Raw genomic sequence first — 15,867 nt, 5'->3', positions numbered from 1 at the left:
TCTCCCTGTCCATGCATTAGATCCACTAGTAGAGGACTCTCTGGGTCCACTCAAGGCTTGATATTGCTGCTCTGCATTTATTGCAGCATTCCCATTTCCTGCATCTGCATCTCCTACCATAATAGTTGGTGCATACCAGCTGCTCATTTCATCAAAAACAACATCTCTGCTCACTTGCATTTTGCGGGTGGAAGGGTTATAACAGCGATACCCTTTCTGGTGCAGAGCATATCCAATAAAGATGCATTTTTCTGCCTTTGGATCCAGCTTTGTTCTCTTCTCATCAAGAACATGAACATAAGCTATGCAACCAAATACCTTCAAGTGAGAAATATCTGGTTTTTGGCCTGTATACATTTCTTCAGGCGTCATGCCATGGACAGCTGCAGTGGGGGTTCTGTTCATAATATAAACAGCAGTTGCTACTGCTTCAACCCAAAAATAATCAGGCATGTTTTTCTCATTTAGGATCGCCCGTCCTACTTCTGCAATATGCCTGTTCTTCCTTTCTGCAACCCCATTCTGCTGAGGGGTAGACCTGCATGAGTACTTCCTTTGAATTCCCTGTTCTTTTAGATATTCACAAAATTCTTCTGAAAAGTACTCTCCCCCTCCATCAGATCTTAGCACTTTAATATGCACACCTTCCTCTTTTTCAACCATGGCTTAAAAGCCTTGAAATGGCTGAACACTTCACTTTTGTGCTTCATAAAATAAATCCACACCTTCCTAGTGTAGTCATCAATAAACGTCACATAATAATGGCATCCACCAATAGAAGCAGCTTTGGTTGTCCAAACATCTGAATGGATCACTTCCAAAGGTCTTCTGCTCACCTTAGCATTTTTGGGAAATGCATGTCTGGCCTGCTTACCCATTTGGCATGCTTCACATACCTTTTGCATTCCCTCAACTCTGAATTTAGGCAAACCTGCAACAATGTTTTTCGTTTACATAGATTTCAGCCTTTGTATATTCATGTGCCCAATGCGCTTGTGCCATATCTCAATATCTGCAATGACACCTCTCCCATGCGCAAACATAGCAGCTTTCACCTCAGGCATATCAACATCCAAGGTGAACATTCTTCCATTTTTGTTGCCTTTCGCAACCAAGCGGCACTTATTTTTCAAGTCCTCAACAAAGCATCCATCAGGATTAAATCTAACCTGCAGACCTTGCTCAACCATCTGGCCAACTGAAACCAGGTTCTTAGTGATTTTTGGAACATGAAGTACATCTGCCAAGTACTTCGTTTTGCCATCCTGCATAGCCAATGGCACTTTACCAACCTGCGTAATTGGGTGCGCAGTATCATCACCTGTTTCAACATAACCTGGCTTATCCAAATTTCTAACATCATGAAACCACTCACCATGACTGGTCATGTGGTTAGAGGCACCTGAATCAACATACCAAACATCATTGCAAGCTGCAGCATCTCCTGACATGGAGTTAACCATATGCTGCATCACAAAAAGGTGCTCATTTCTGTCGTCACCATGCCCACTTGATGATGCATAGTTGCTTTGCTGCAACTTCCCACTTTTGATGTCATTCTGCTTTTTATAGCATGTATTCTCCTTGTGTCCAGGCTTTCCACAATAATAGCATTCTGTGCTGCTATTTACTTGCTGGTTCCTTTGCCATGAACCACGGCCTCTTTGGCTCCCCCTGCCTCTAGAACTACCACGTCCTCCTCCATAGGACTGGTTTTCCTGTTGTTGCTGTTGGTTCTGATTTCCTGCACAGCCACCAAAACGGCCTCTTCCTCTACCTCTGCCTCTACCTGTATTCGAGTAGAAAGCAGTCTCTTGAGAAGTTGAGGTGGATGAACCACCATTCCTTTGCTCTTCACTCAGCAAGAGAGCAATAAGTTCCTGAAAATCAGGAAATGTTTCACGGACTCCAATGGATGTCCGAAACTGTGCATAATCTTTCCCAAGACCATTCAAGGTCACGGACACTAAGTCCTCATCATCAACAGGTGCTCCAATGGAGGCAAGAGAATCTGCAAGGCCTTTCACCTTCAAGGAATACTCATTTATATTCAGATTTTTCCTTTGCACATTGTGCAACTCCTGCTTTAGCTGCATCTTTCGTGCTTTGGTATTTGTGCTATACAGCTTCACCAATGTATCCCATGCCTCCTTAGGAGTCTCTAGATCCTGTATATGCACAATCATAGAATCTGAAATGCTAACAGATAGCCAATACAGGCATTTTCTGGCTTTTTCATGCCATTCTTTAAAGGCCTTCAATTCAGCAGGACTGGGAGCAGCACCCAAAACTGGTTCTGCAGTTTCACCACTGATGTACTCCCAAACTCCCTTTCCCATAAGGAAGTTTGTCATCCTGAACTTCCATGCTTGGAAGTTGTTCTTGTCAAGCTTCTCACTGACAATGGTAGACAGATTCTCAGACATTTTACAAATCACGAATTGTAACAGCAACCTGTAAACACAGCAAATGTCTCACAAGGGCAAATAGCAAAACTTCTGCAAAAAGCCTCACAGGGGCAGATCTGCAACACTGACGAAAGTGGTATTTCACCACACAGTCACTTCCTAGTGACGATTTTGCATCAACAGGCAACAGGCATGAATCTGCAACTCCCAATATCTCTGCACACAGGCATACGATGCAATTTCTGTGGCACCTTTCCACCGACTAGCCGCGCGCAGTGGTCGCACAGTGAAAAACAAGGCCTTTTTCTGAGTGCCTGCGAAGAACTTCCGCCTTCAAAACGGGCCCTGAAACGGCCTCAAATCAAAAAAATAAAGTCACCAAGGGCTTCGCCCTGGCCCGCAGCATATACTGCGCTCTCGCCACACCGCGAAGGGCCTCTCAATCTGAAACAGTGCACTCCTGCACTTCTGGCTGTGCTACCTGCAGAGATTTGCTCCCAAACTCGAAATAGGAAAGCAACACTGGTCCTCTTACCAGGACACCACAAACTTGGCTTGCTTTCTTGAGCTCCTTACCACGAACAAGGCTCTGATACCATGTAAAGAATAAGGGAGAGACATAGGAGACTCAAGTTCAGCTTTCTTCACAACACACAAGAGAGAGGACACAAGGTTGGAGGGTGAAGCCTTTCTTCACTTTTGCACACCACAACCATACAATAGAAGAGGGAAATACCCTATATGTCAAACCCTAGAATACGTGGTTCATATGTGAACCCAAACCAAAAACATACGTGGTAATCTAACTACACCACGAGTACAACTAACATAGGCGGTGACATAAATGATAGTCATCCAGGAGATATATCGAGGGTAGTAGAGCTTGATATCTCAACAACTGAAGGGACTGACAATGATTAGGAGCTAGTTAGAAAAATTTGAGCATGGCTTCGATTGGCAACTTGGAGAATTGTCTCTCCTCTAAGGCAATCTAATCTATGCTAAACTATGCTAAACCAACCGTCAAAGCGAAGAAAAGCAATAAATAATTTCTTTTTCTGTGTTCATTTTAATGTGCTGGGGTTTAAGAGGCTTAAATATGCAAAAGAAGGGGTTTTGATGTAGAGGCTAAACCTGCATGTGAGATAAATGAAGAACAAGTATCTAAAGAAAAGTTAACATTTTTCAATTTAAAAGATGAATATATATAAAAATATTATCTCACCTTCAAAACAAAGCATAAATTCACTCTTTTATAATTTTTTAAAAGTATAATATAAAACATGTAAATATATAAAACTCTCTTTCCTTTCTCTCTCTCTCTCTCGACTCCTAAATCTCTCTGTAGCCATAGTCAAGACACCTCATTCTCTCTCTTAATCTCTCTCTCTCTTTCTGACAACTCTTATGTGTTTCCCTCTCTATCCTCATCCCACTCATTCTCTCTCTTAGTTTATCTCAACTCTCTCTTTCTCTCCCTCCCATGGCGGCTAAGATTTTTCATTCTCTCTCAACCTTTATTGCATGCTTAATAGTGATGTGATGAAAAGATGCTCGGGGGGGTCACTATGTATAAACCCTCTATATCACGTGCGTTCAAGGCCTATATTTAAAGTCCCTTATCTGTAAAAAATTTCATTAATAAAATGTACCCCTTTTCTATACAAATCTGTAAATTTTTTCCAAAACTATTTTAAATAGTCCCTTATGTATATTTATTTCTGTAAATTTTAGACATTAAAAAAATCCTTCTGTTGAACTCACGTGATAGGGTTACATATGATGAGTGACCCCCCCAAGAAAAGATGGGTGACAAGATACGAGGATGCAAAGGCAAGAAGACAAGGAGAAAGGACCCTCTTTCGTACACACCACGGATCTCGTGTGCCATACCCTCAGCATCTAAGAGCACTTCCAAAGGATATTCATATGGATTGGCTATTTGATGAAATGGAGAGAGCAGAGAGAGATGAGGGGATGCATATCACAATGGAAGAATGGAAGTATGCTAGGGGATACATGAGCAAGGTCGATATATAAAATGTTATGCATAAGTTAGGAGCTTTCAACAATTTAGATTGCTTATTTAATTGATTTTGTCTTGGTGTAGTGTACTATGTTCAATGCTATATGGTGTGAGGGCAAGCATTTTCGAACACAACGGATTGATGATAAGAGAAACAGACAAGATTGTGGCGTCATTGCTAGCTTTGAGGGAGCCATGGATGATTATTGTGGCATAATCCAAGATATTATTAAGCTTGACTTTCGACGCTTCTTTGTGTATGTTTTTTATGTAAATTGGTTTAAGGACATGGTGGAAAGAGGCCCTAATGCAACAATCAAATGCCATGCAAGTGGCTTTGTAACTATTGACTCCACAAAGTTTTGGCAAAGTAAGAAGGACACACTAGTACTACTGCAACAATGTGAACATGTATTGTACACACATATAAAAATACTCACTTTTAAATATTTGATACCTCACTTTGTAACTATTGACTCTACAAAGTTTTGGCAAAGTAAGAAGGACACAGTAGTACTACCGCAACAATGTGAACATGTATTGTACACACATATAAAAATACTCACTTTTAAATATTTGATACCTTCCATGCAAGGAAAATAACATGATTGTATTTGTGTTTGAATTAGGTTGTTTATCAACCAATGGTCGTGGATAATAATAGGTGGTGGCATGTCATACCTATTATGCCACATTTCAAAGTGATGTATAGTACATTTACTAATATGGGCGTATGGAGGATGATCATGGCCATGGAGGTGATGATGACCGTGATACGAGAGAGGAGGATGATCATGAGATAGGAGATACAGATATTGAGGCCATTACCTATGAGGACGAGCCTACCATTGGTGATGCTGATTTCGATGAGCACATGAGTAGCACAAGTAGTAGTGGGCTAAATGTATTTGTAGATCTCAACACTGGTTTGGATTTTGAGGTAGATAGTTTGGCAAGGGTTGATCTCATTGAGGATGACCATCATTGATCTTGGCAAAACTGTTTTACATATTGTCTCATTCTCCTCACCTCACTTAATTTTTGTATATGTGGGTTTGCAAAAAATCATTGATATTTTTGTTAAAATTATGTGCTTTGGTAATCATGGGCAATGTTTGGAAAGCAGTGATGTAGATTTATCAGCTTGCACCAAAATCTCACTTTCTGTATTCTCTGTTTTGTGTCTAAATCCGCATCTAATTTACAGTGCACACACGCTAATAGATGCATTAATAGATGTGTAAATAGATGCACTATTAGGCACGCTATTAGATGCACGCGTATTTTCACTATTCTAGCAATGCCTGTAGACGTGCCCGCTATTTTGTGCATCTATCAAGCGCATCTATAGTTGCTTTGTCTTGTTGTGGGATCCCTTTTTCTATTTTTTCTAATTCCTTTTCCTGCTATCTCACAAACACTCCCTAATATTTCTTGATTCCTCCTAATTTTTTTTCAATTTCTTTCTTAAAGCTCTAAATCTCTCTCTCTCTCCCCCCCCCCCTTGCATCTTTAACCAATTTTCTCGTATTTTCTTCCCTATTTTTTCCTCTTCCTTCCCCATAATTTTTCCTAATCCCCCCAATTATTTTTATTTATTTATTAAAACTAAATTTTGAAATACTTATTCCTTTTTTTCAAATTCTCTCTAGTCTCCTTTTTTTGCACCTTTAAAGTCCACATCGAGCTATTTAAGTTTATGTTTAAGCCACTATTTTATTGTGACCTTGTTAACAAGGGAGGGGTGTTTATGACACCTGCCTTCCCAATTAAAGTTAAGTTGGTTCTTACCATGTTTACTTGTTGGATGGTGGCACGAATGCGAACTCTCCTCTTCAATAAAAGAGACGCTTATCAAGACTTCACCAAGCTCTAATTTTTTTGCAAAAATGTATTTTGCAAAAACATTATCGTCATTTCTTATCAAAGCTCTTATATACATTTTATGCAATTTCGTAGGTGCTTTACCTACATACTCAAACCCTTCCTTAATTCTATAATGTTTTCTTTCTATCCTTTACCCTGACTCTTTTGTCTTTTCACTATCCAAAAGGGGTTGTTGTCTTGTCTTCCACACACATGTCCTTTCCCATGTAGCTTTGGACAGTTGTACATAGTATAGTTAAGTCATTAAGGCCTTTTTTGGCTTCTTAATTCCTTTTTCTAACTTGTGTCATGTTTCCTTTCATATTTTTTCATGGGATGTTTTGCTCCAATCAAAAGCTCTCAACAACCCTCTTCTAGATCCTTCTCCCTCATCCCAAGCATCTTTGGATGGTTGCACTTATTACATTTAAGTCATCATGCCACATGGCATTGCCTTTTGACTCACTTCACTGCTCGTCGAGCAATTTTCTCTTTCTTTTGGTTTTTTCTTCTTTCTAAAAAGTCTTCAAACCCAAACAATTCCCAGATTGGCCCACTCCATTCCTATTATGGCTATCAAATAAACTCTTTTTTCCCCTGGTTACTTGCAAAACCAATAGCTCCTATTGCTCCGAAATTGCATGTCTTACTCAAGCACTTCTCTTACTCTTTTTCCACTACTTATTTGATAGTTCTAAAACATTACTAGTCCTTTTTGGGTAGATAGTATAGGTCACCACACTAGGTTTTGTCGATGTTCTTTTGTCATGTTTGCCACCTTAGCTCTCTTTATCTTCTTCACCCTTTCTCCTAAGTGCTTATGGCCTCCTCTCCCAAGCTCCTTGCTTTACTACTCAAGCTCCGTTCGAGGTTCTGCTATTCCACAAGCTGCTCCTCCCATGCCGAACGTCACATGTTCTTTTGTCAACCTTTTAGAGACCTATTCCATCTCTCAGTTACTTGACATTCTCCTCTTTATCTTACGTGTTCGCTTCTACTTGGTCATTTTTGGCCTTGTCTACGGCTCTCTTCGTAGCTCGTTTACATTACAACAAGCTCTGATTATGGTGGAAACATTGTTACAGTGTCCTCAATCATGTACTTATAGTTGTGCCCATGTGCCCATTTTGATTCTCTCTCTCTCTCTCTCTCTCTCTCTCTCTCTCTCTCTCTCTCTCTCTCTCTCTCTCTCTCTCTCTCTCTCTTTCTCTCTATCTATCTATCTATCTACCTATCTATATACATATATATAAACTTTTACATATTTTTATTGTTACTCTTTTTTACCTTTCCTTCTATCTATTGTTTACTTCTTCCCTTTCTTTTTTTTGTAACTTTTCTTTGAAGTATTTTAAAAAAAATCTAAGACCTTTGTATTTTTCCATATATATATATATATGATTTGTTGCTTTTATGTTCTTTTTAAGAATTTAGTCTTGCTTCTTGTTTAATTGGCTCCACTTCTTTAATTTACCTAACACATTTGCCCCCTACCCACCAGTAATACTTTTTGCTTTTAATTCTATCAATCTATTATTTATTAAAATTTATTTTCCTTATATTTGCCTTAGTTCTAATATTTTTACTATTCCTAAGTTTGATATAGATTGGCTAGCACTTTGTCAATTTGCATGATTATGACTAGCTTAAGCATTTTTATAAATAATGTGAGTAGTGTTTTTTAGGTGATTGAAAGCTCTCTTAGGGAGATTTATCTTTTGCTTTCTTTTTATGATTTTGTTTAGCATCGTTGTGAATTTTTAGATGTTTCATAGGAATTGGATAAAAGAAAAAAAACCCTTTCGGCTCTCAATTATGTTTCAACTTTTTCTGAAATTATGGTCCTTAATCTTGGTTGTGGAATGCCCCCCTTGATTACTTAATTTCTAAGTAAATTAATAAATAAATATTCTCCTCAAGGGTGGAGATTACTAGCCTTGAGCACTAAACCCTCCTTTCACTGCTTTGTTATCAATTTTTAACTTTATCAGAATTCTTTAGAATGTAAACCCCCCCTATGTTCTTAAATTCCTTTAGGATTCCTTTTTGTCCTAGAATTTTGAAAGATTTGTTCATGTTCTTTGGTAAAGCGATAATAAGCTAGGGGATACATGCATTACTTTTCTACCCAAATTCAACTTCATTGTTCTAACAACTGGTTGGTTTGAATGGTAGTAGTAGGTAAGTGGACCCTGACCTCGAAGCTTGGACTACCTGACGGATTCAACACTGTTGTACTAATTCTTTGCTTAAGTTTTCAAACTCAATATAATGAAAAATTCTATTTCCAATCTGCTTGCTCACATCCTTACCTAATTTTTGGATTGCAATAGCATCAAAAGTTACTTTAATTTAGTTTCTTAAAATTTTCAATCCATTTCTCAGATGCAACTTTTAATAATTGTCCAAATGATTGAATTAATTGTATGGTTCATTTATTGCTGGGATTATTAAATCTAAACACACACACACACTTACTGTTCTCCTTTTTCTTTTGCATCCACTTAATTTCTTGATTTTCCCTTTTCCTATTTTTTTAAATTCCTTTTCCTTCTATCTCACAAACACTCCCTAATTTTTCCTGATTTCTCCTTACTTTTATTCAATTTCTTTCTTAAAGCTCTCTCTCTCTCTCTCTCTCTCTCAGAAAGATTATTAAATTTTTTGAAAGGCCAAAGGGTGCATCATTGAGCATCCACACTTAATGCTAATGTGGGTTGATGTTTGCAATGGGAACAAAAGGAATATAGAAAGTGATTACAATGTCCCTATAGAAGGGCATACATAGCCTACGATGACTATTGGCATGAGAGCCATAGGGGGAATGCCCATCAGTAGGTGAAATTCTCAATTGTGCAATGGAGCACCAAAAGATTTATATGGTATTTCAAGAATCAAGTCTAAAAGCTAGTTGAGGATAGAGGATACGATCTTGGTTGACAATGGCTTTTGTGAGGATTGGTGTGTCAAGAATGCTCTTGGTTCTTAACATCAAGGGTGCACTTCTATGAAACCCTATGTATCACATGTGTTGTTACCTAGAAAAGAAATCAAGACAAGAGGCTAGACACTAATCATGGCGACGCTCAAGGGCCATAGAGGAAAGGAGAACGTGAGGGTGAAAAGTTATCATGGGAGGGGAAAAGGGATTAGAAGGGGAGGGAATGAAGAGGGAGACTATGGCACAAGGGGAAAGGGAGAGGGGGAAGAGAAGCATGTACATGATGGGAGGAGGAATGTAAAGATGGAGACATCAAGGGAAGAGGACCATGCTTTATTTGAAAGGAAGGGAAGGGGGAAATCAAAGTACTAGCTAGGTGGCTTTACAAGAATGAGTGTGTCTCATCTTGTAAATACAATCCTTCATGTCCTTCGATGCACTGCGAGAAATGCTAGTAGGTAGTATGAACTGAACACATGAGGAATGGTTGATTAGTTGCTTCAAATTCACTCACAAATTTGAAAGGAAAAAGATATTATGCACATAAAATACTTACTTGGAGCATCTTGTGCCAATCATGAGATTTCAAGCCATATAATTGCTCTACACCTGTTTTCTTGCTCTTTGTAAAGGCCCCCTTCAAACACCTCATACATCCAATGGGAGTACGAGTTGTAGTGATAGCTCGCTTCACTACCACCATCTCTAGCTTTGATAATCTCCACGGTGCACGAGGTAAAAAGACACGCCCATTTGGCCTCTCTTGTGGCCAAGCTTCACGCATCCGCCTCATGGTGTGTAGATCCTCCCTTATGCCTGTGGAATCTCGTGTCCCATTGAAATGTTCCCAAATGATAGACGCCACATTCTTGAAGATATGCATGGGATCAAGCAAGTGATTGATCTTGAGGTGGGACCAATATGGTAAATGATAAAAGATGGAGTAGCTAAACAAAAGCCGGTGTTAGCGGGCAATCTTTATTTCCATTCAATATAGCACATAATAGTTACAAACCCTTACTGGCTCATGCCAAGTGGTGGAGGAGTTGTGGAATCATCATCCCAAATTCTCATCCAATCTCTTGCAGTGAGTGACTATGGGGGGCCTTCATTCCAAGGGGTGACATATCTAGGATGATCAGGTGGAAGAAATAGATGGTGATTCTCATAGATGACCTTATTCAATGCATCTTCCCGTGAGGCAACTAGCGAAGGACCACAAATAGGACATGCATGGTAACCTGATGTAGTGAGACCTGAATAATAGATGCAATTAAGAGTTGAAGGTGGGTTTAGGGTGCCACATCGATTTCCTACTCATAATTAAAAGTGCAATGCTTACCTGAACACTCGCCATAGCCTTGGAAGTCATGCATCATCCACATCAAGACTGCTTTGCACTTGAAGTCTCATGAACGAGGGAGGCCTACTCACATCATGCACCTCGATACCTCTCCAAAGTATCTCTAGCTCATCATATTAAAGGCTCCAAATAAACATCAGGATTTTTTACTTTATGTTTCCTTGGAATTAGAAGGGATAACATAACATGTCCTTTCGCCATAGAGGGTGGAAGATTATAATTCACCAATATCACTGGCCATACACTGTAAGAGGTGCTTTTGAGACGAAATGGGTTCACACCGTCCATACCCAATCCAAGTCTCAAGCTCCTAGGTTCTTCCTTGAAGATTGGCCATGTGTCTTCAATATGCTTCCACGCAGAAGTGTCTGTGGGAGTTCTCCACTTACCGTTGGTTGATCAATGGGAGGAATGCCATGACATGAGCTCTACAATGGATTTGCACTTGAACATATGTTGGATGCGAGGGATTATGGGAAAATGTCGCAGAACCTTACGAGGCACATCCAAAGTTTTGGGATCTGCTCTATATCTTGCCTTTCCACAAGTAGGACACTCTCTTGCATCTTTATGTGGTCCACGAAACAGAACGCAATCGTTGACGCATGCATCCAAAATAAGCATTTCTTTTGAGGTATTCGCATTTGCCAATGTGATAGTAGCAAAAGTTGGTGATGGCTCCCATGCTGGTGAGAAGGGAATTTCCAACTCCTCAATAGGTTTCAGTGATTGGGGTAGAGTCATTTCTCATTCTTGTAGCTCTTTATTGATCATTACAGCCAATAACTATGGAATTTTACATTTTTGGCCTGAAGAACCATCTAGTTTTTTTGTGAAGAAGATGACTAAGTGCTGGATTCAGTCTTGCTTTAGCTTCCTACTCAGCAAAACAAATATGTGGAGTGGAAGGGATCGATTCTTGTTGCACTTAACCCCCAAGATTGTGGATAGGAATTGTGTTGCTTCCTTGAGGCGAGGGTTAATGATGGTGCGAAGTAATATCCTCTCCCTACGGAACTTTAAATTTCCCCAAGTTGCCAATCTAAGCCATGCCCAAAATTCTCAACTAGTACCTACACGAAGTCAGTCCATATGCTCACTGTTAAGGCATGTGTGCACATACACCTTAGGATTAAGGGGGTAGGCACTTAGGGTATATTTACATATGTGGATGACGGTTGGTTGTTCTCAGGGGGGCAGTTATGTGTTTCTTGGGGGCTGGCATTGTATTCTCTCGCACATGGAGTAATACACAGTAGCAGCAATATGGATATATCTCTCTCAATTCCGTACTCAGGCATGTAATGAAAATCTATTGTCTTTGTAATTTCTATTGAGGGAAGGCATTCCCTACAACACTTGGCGATCACGAGACTCGAATCCCTTTGGTGATGGAGGATCCGTTGCTGCAGTCCCAGTGAAGCTTCCACAATGGTGACTTTGGAAGCGGTTGATTTTTGGGTGCTAGAGACCTATGGCAGTATGAGGGAGCAGTCCATCTTTGAAGTACATTTTTGAGGAGATATGAACAGGCGCAGGTCTAGTAGACGGTGTTCTTCGTGTTTTGTACGAGTACATGCGGAATTTTGATCAGCAACGAAGTACCATGAGGGCATTGTGGGCTGAACGATTGTGCGGGTGGTGAAGAGGGCAGCCGTATCCTCTGTCACCCGCAGTTGTATTAGTTTGTCAGCTGGAGGCCAGAGAGTCAGAATCAAGGTGGAAGTCGGGGGAGCATCCGTTAGTGACAGCCTCCATAAGTGATAGCTTCCGTCAGCGATAGTTCCGTTAGCGGGAGTACCATCAGCGACAAGCGACAGCCAACGGAAGCCAATCGCCAGCATGCGGAGATGTCCGTTAACGGAGCTATTTCGTCTGCTGGAAGCACCACCACCCACCACGGTAGTCATCGCCATCTGGAGCTGAAGCCATATCATACCGTCGGCGATCAGAGGGTGACTTCCTGGGACCATCTGCGATCACGGTCAAGGGCAACATTCAAAGAATGACATGCAAGCGAAGTTTCAATAATGAGCATAGAACTACGAATTCTGCATCTTGTACCTACTGTGGCGAGTACAACCATCGCGAATCAGAATGGTGGCTTCACGTTTGTAATGGCTGCAACAGTCGTGGCCATTATTTGGAGGTCTGTCCGGATTCTTTTCTTGAATATTTTGATCAAGTTCAATGTCGTGTATTCTGCCATCGGGCTTCAAAGAATTTGAAACGCTTGCATAAGATCCTGAGGGAATTGGGACGTCTAATTGCTGATGCAAATGAGGGCAAGGTCTGGCATGAACAACATCCCCATTGCCCAAGGGCGGTGGAAGATCTGGCATGGGTGTCAATGGCGGCGGGTGATCTACAAGCCCAAATTCAATCGGAGATTGAATGTCTAACGAAGGAGGAGGATGGTGAATCCAATTTTTGTGATCAGGGGGCTGACCCAAAGCCTGAGAATATTGCGGCTAGGTACCAGCGGGCCAGTGAGGATGTACAAGATTATCAATTTCCATTGGATTACGTGACGACGGTTAACAATGGCGAATGGCACCATGATCAAGAGCAGCAAGCTTTGCTTGCAGTAGAGAATGATCGAGATGAAGATCTTGATGAATTAGAGGGGAACAAGGGCAATGCTCTTGAGGAGGGACGGAATTTGTGGTATCAATGTTCACCCAAATGGATTTTGGAAGCTATGCATGATTTCGCCAAAATGTTTCCCGCAGCTAGTTTCGTCCCTCCCACGTACAGACATCCTTTTAATAAAGAAGGCCTTGGTTTTGAGCTCGTGCAAAATGGTGACATTGCTTGTTTTGGACTTGAATTAGGCAATACAGCGGGTGGTTCAATTGGAGCCACTGGGGCAGCGGATGCTGCAGGAGCTGTGGATACAGCGGGAGTAGCGGATGCTATGGGTGAGGAGCTACGAATGCAGCGGATTGCTGGAGCGGTTGGAACGGCTGGAGCGGCTGGAGCTACTGGAGCTGCTGGAGTGGCTGGAGCGGCTAGAAAAGCTGGAAACGGAATCACGGAGGCCGAAGTTGCAGCGGCCGGAAGGACAACAAGTAAGCATGTGATGTACACCCTGCAGGATACTCGGATGAGTGGGCAGGGGGATTACATGCTAGATGCTCGGATGGATGAGCAGGATGCCGCTTGGATGAGCGGGGTTATTCCAGTATTCGGACAGTTTGTGGATTCAGCTTGGTTCGATGGATTGCTGGAGGATGACGGTATGCCGACCCAGGATGATATTCTTGGTGAGGTGAATGCGGCATGGTTTGATACCTTGCTGGAGGACAATCTTGATTTGCATGTGGAGCAGGTTGTTCAGGTTGCGGATCTTGATTCTTCCTTGATGGATGATTCGACTATCCATGAGTTCTTTATGCATATGTTGCGGAGTTATTTTTCATGGTACTATGGTGATGGTATTTCGCCATGTATTTCATCGATACGAGTTCGAGGTGATGTGTTCTTTCGAGCACAGGTAGCAGTTGCTGGAGCGTCATCGACATATTTTTCGTATTGGCATGGACGTGCCTATGATGTCCACACTCCGTGCCGGTGGAGTGGGGACCTCTTGATTACTTCATGGTTCTATGTTTTTATTTTGTATGATCATGAGTGGATGATATTATATTATATGGGTTCCCAGCCCTGGCATGTTGCCATAAAGTGGTGGCACTGTATTATTTACACTCACATGATTCTATGCACTATAGGGTAGTTTCTATTTATGGCACTGTATTCAGTTTGACATTTGGTGCTTGTGTGGGTTCGTGTAGGCGAATTCTAAATTCGACCCACCGGGTGTGCCAAGTGTTAAGGCATGTGTGCACATACACCTTAGGATTAAGGGGGTAGGCACTTAGGGTATATTTACATATGTGGATGACGGTTGGTTGTTCTCAGGGGGGCAGTTATGTGTTTCTTGGGGGCTGGCATTGTATTCTCTCGCACATGGAGTAATACACAGTAGCAGCAATATGGATATATCTCTCTCAATTCCGTACTCAGGCATGTAATGAAAATCTATTGTCTTTGTAATTTCTATTGAGGGAAGGCATTCCCTACAACACTCACATACGGTTTCACATCATTACATTACCTGAAACCTTATGTTCATTAGTTCAGTGAGCAGACTTCAGAGTTTAGAGGCATTGTAGATTGTTTCAGTGGGCAAATAGCACTTGATTTCACACACAAATGCCACCATTATAAAGCCTATTCGGCTATCTCACGGCATCGTGCACATCATTTCAGCCTTGTAAAGCCACTTGGCTATTCTCGGCATCATTGCCACAAGCCTTGTAATACAGATCAGATTTTACATGTTGTAGTTCTATCTTCACCGATGGTTCAAAGACTCCACTTGGCATAGTCAGTGTATTTGCAGTTGATTCATACATAGATTTTCACAACATTTTTTAGTACATTTCTTGCACCATGTCTATGACTAGCAACCTCAATCTAGAGGCATCTGGTAAGTTAGACAACTCCAATTACGATACATGAAAATACCGCATGGAGACCATTCTTGTACTTCAGGACAAATGGGAGTATGTTGATGGGTCTACACCTATACCATTAGACAATCCAGCCACCAAAAGCTCTACTCCACCTGTTGTCACAGCACCAGCAACGAGATCTACAACGGCATCTGCAGCTCCACAAATAGCTTCCACACCAATAGCAGATCATGCCATTGCCCGAGCTTAGGCAGAATGGGATAAGAAAGACAAGTATGCCTATCATCTAGTGGTGCATCATCTCACATGACAAATCATCAGGAATGGTTCACAGAAATGAAGCCATTAGAAGGTCAGAAGAATGTAATCTACACAACAGGACAATACACTGAATCTGGTTCACGGGACAAGTGTTATCCCTATGAACAATTTCACTGGTATGAAAGGATTAGTGAAAGATGTGCTCTATGTTCTGAAGCTCAGCAAGAACCTTTTGTCAGTAGGTCAAATGACGGAACACGATTATCGAGTCACCTTTGATGGTGATGAATGCACTATCAGAGACAAATCCAAAAGATGTCAGCTAATAGCAAAAGGTGTCAAGGAAGGACGCTTATACAGAATGCTAGCTACAATACTAGATAAGCATGCCATGTCAGCTCAACTGCAACAGATGCCACTATCTGTAAAATGGCACAAGAGATATGGTCATGTCAATTTCAAGTACTTGTTAGATCTCAAGAATCAGAATATGGCATTTGGGATTCCGAAGCTACAGTCTCTTG

Source organism: Dipteris shenzhenensis, chromosome 13, assembly GCF_047967505.1.
Source record: "Dipteris shenzhenensis isolate YYH24624 ecotype China chromosome 13, Dip_SZ_1.0, whole genome shotgun sequence".
Taxonomy (NCBI): domain Eukaryota; kingdom Viridiplantae; phylum Streptophyta; class Polypodiopsida; order Gleicheniales; family Dipteridaceae; genus Dipteris; species Dipteris shenzhenensis.
The sequence above is the reverse complement of the archived record's forward strand: the minus strand, read 5'-3'. Positions refer to the sequence as shown.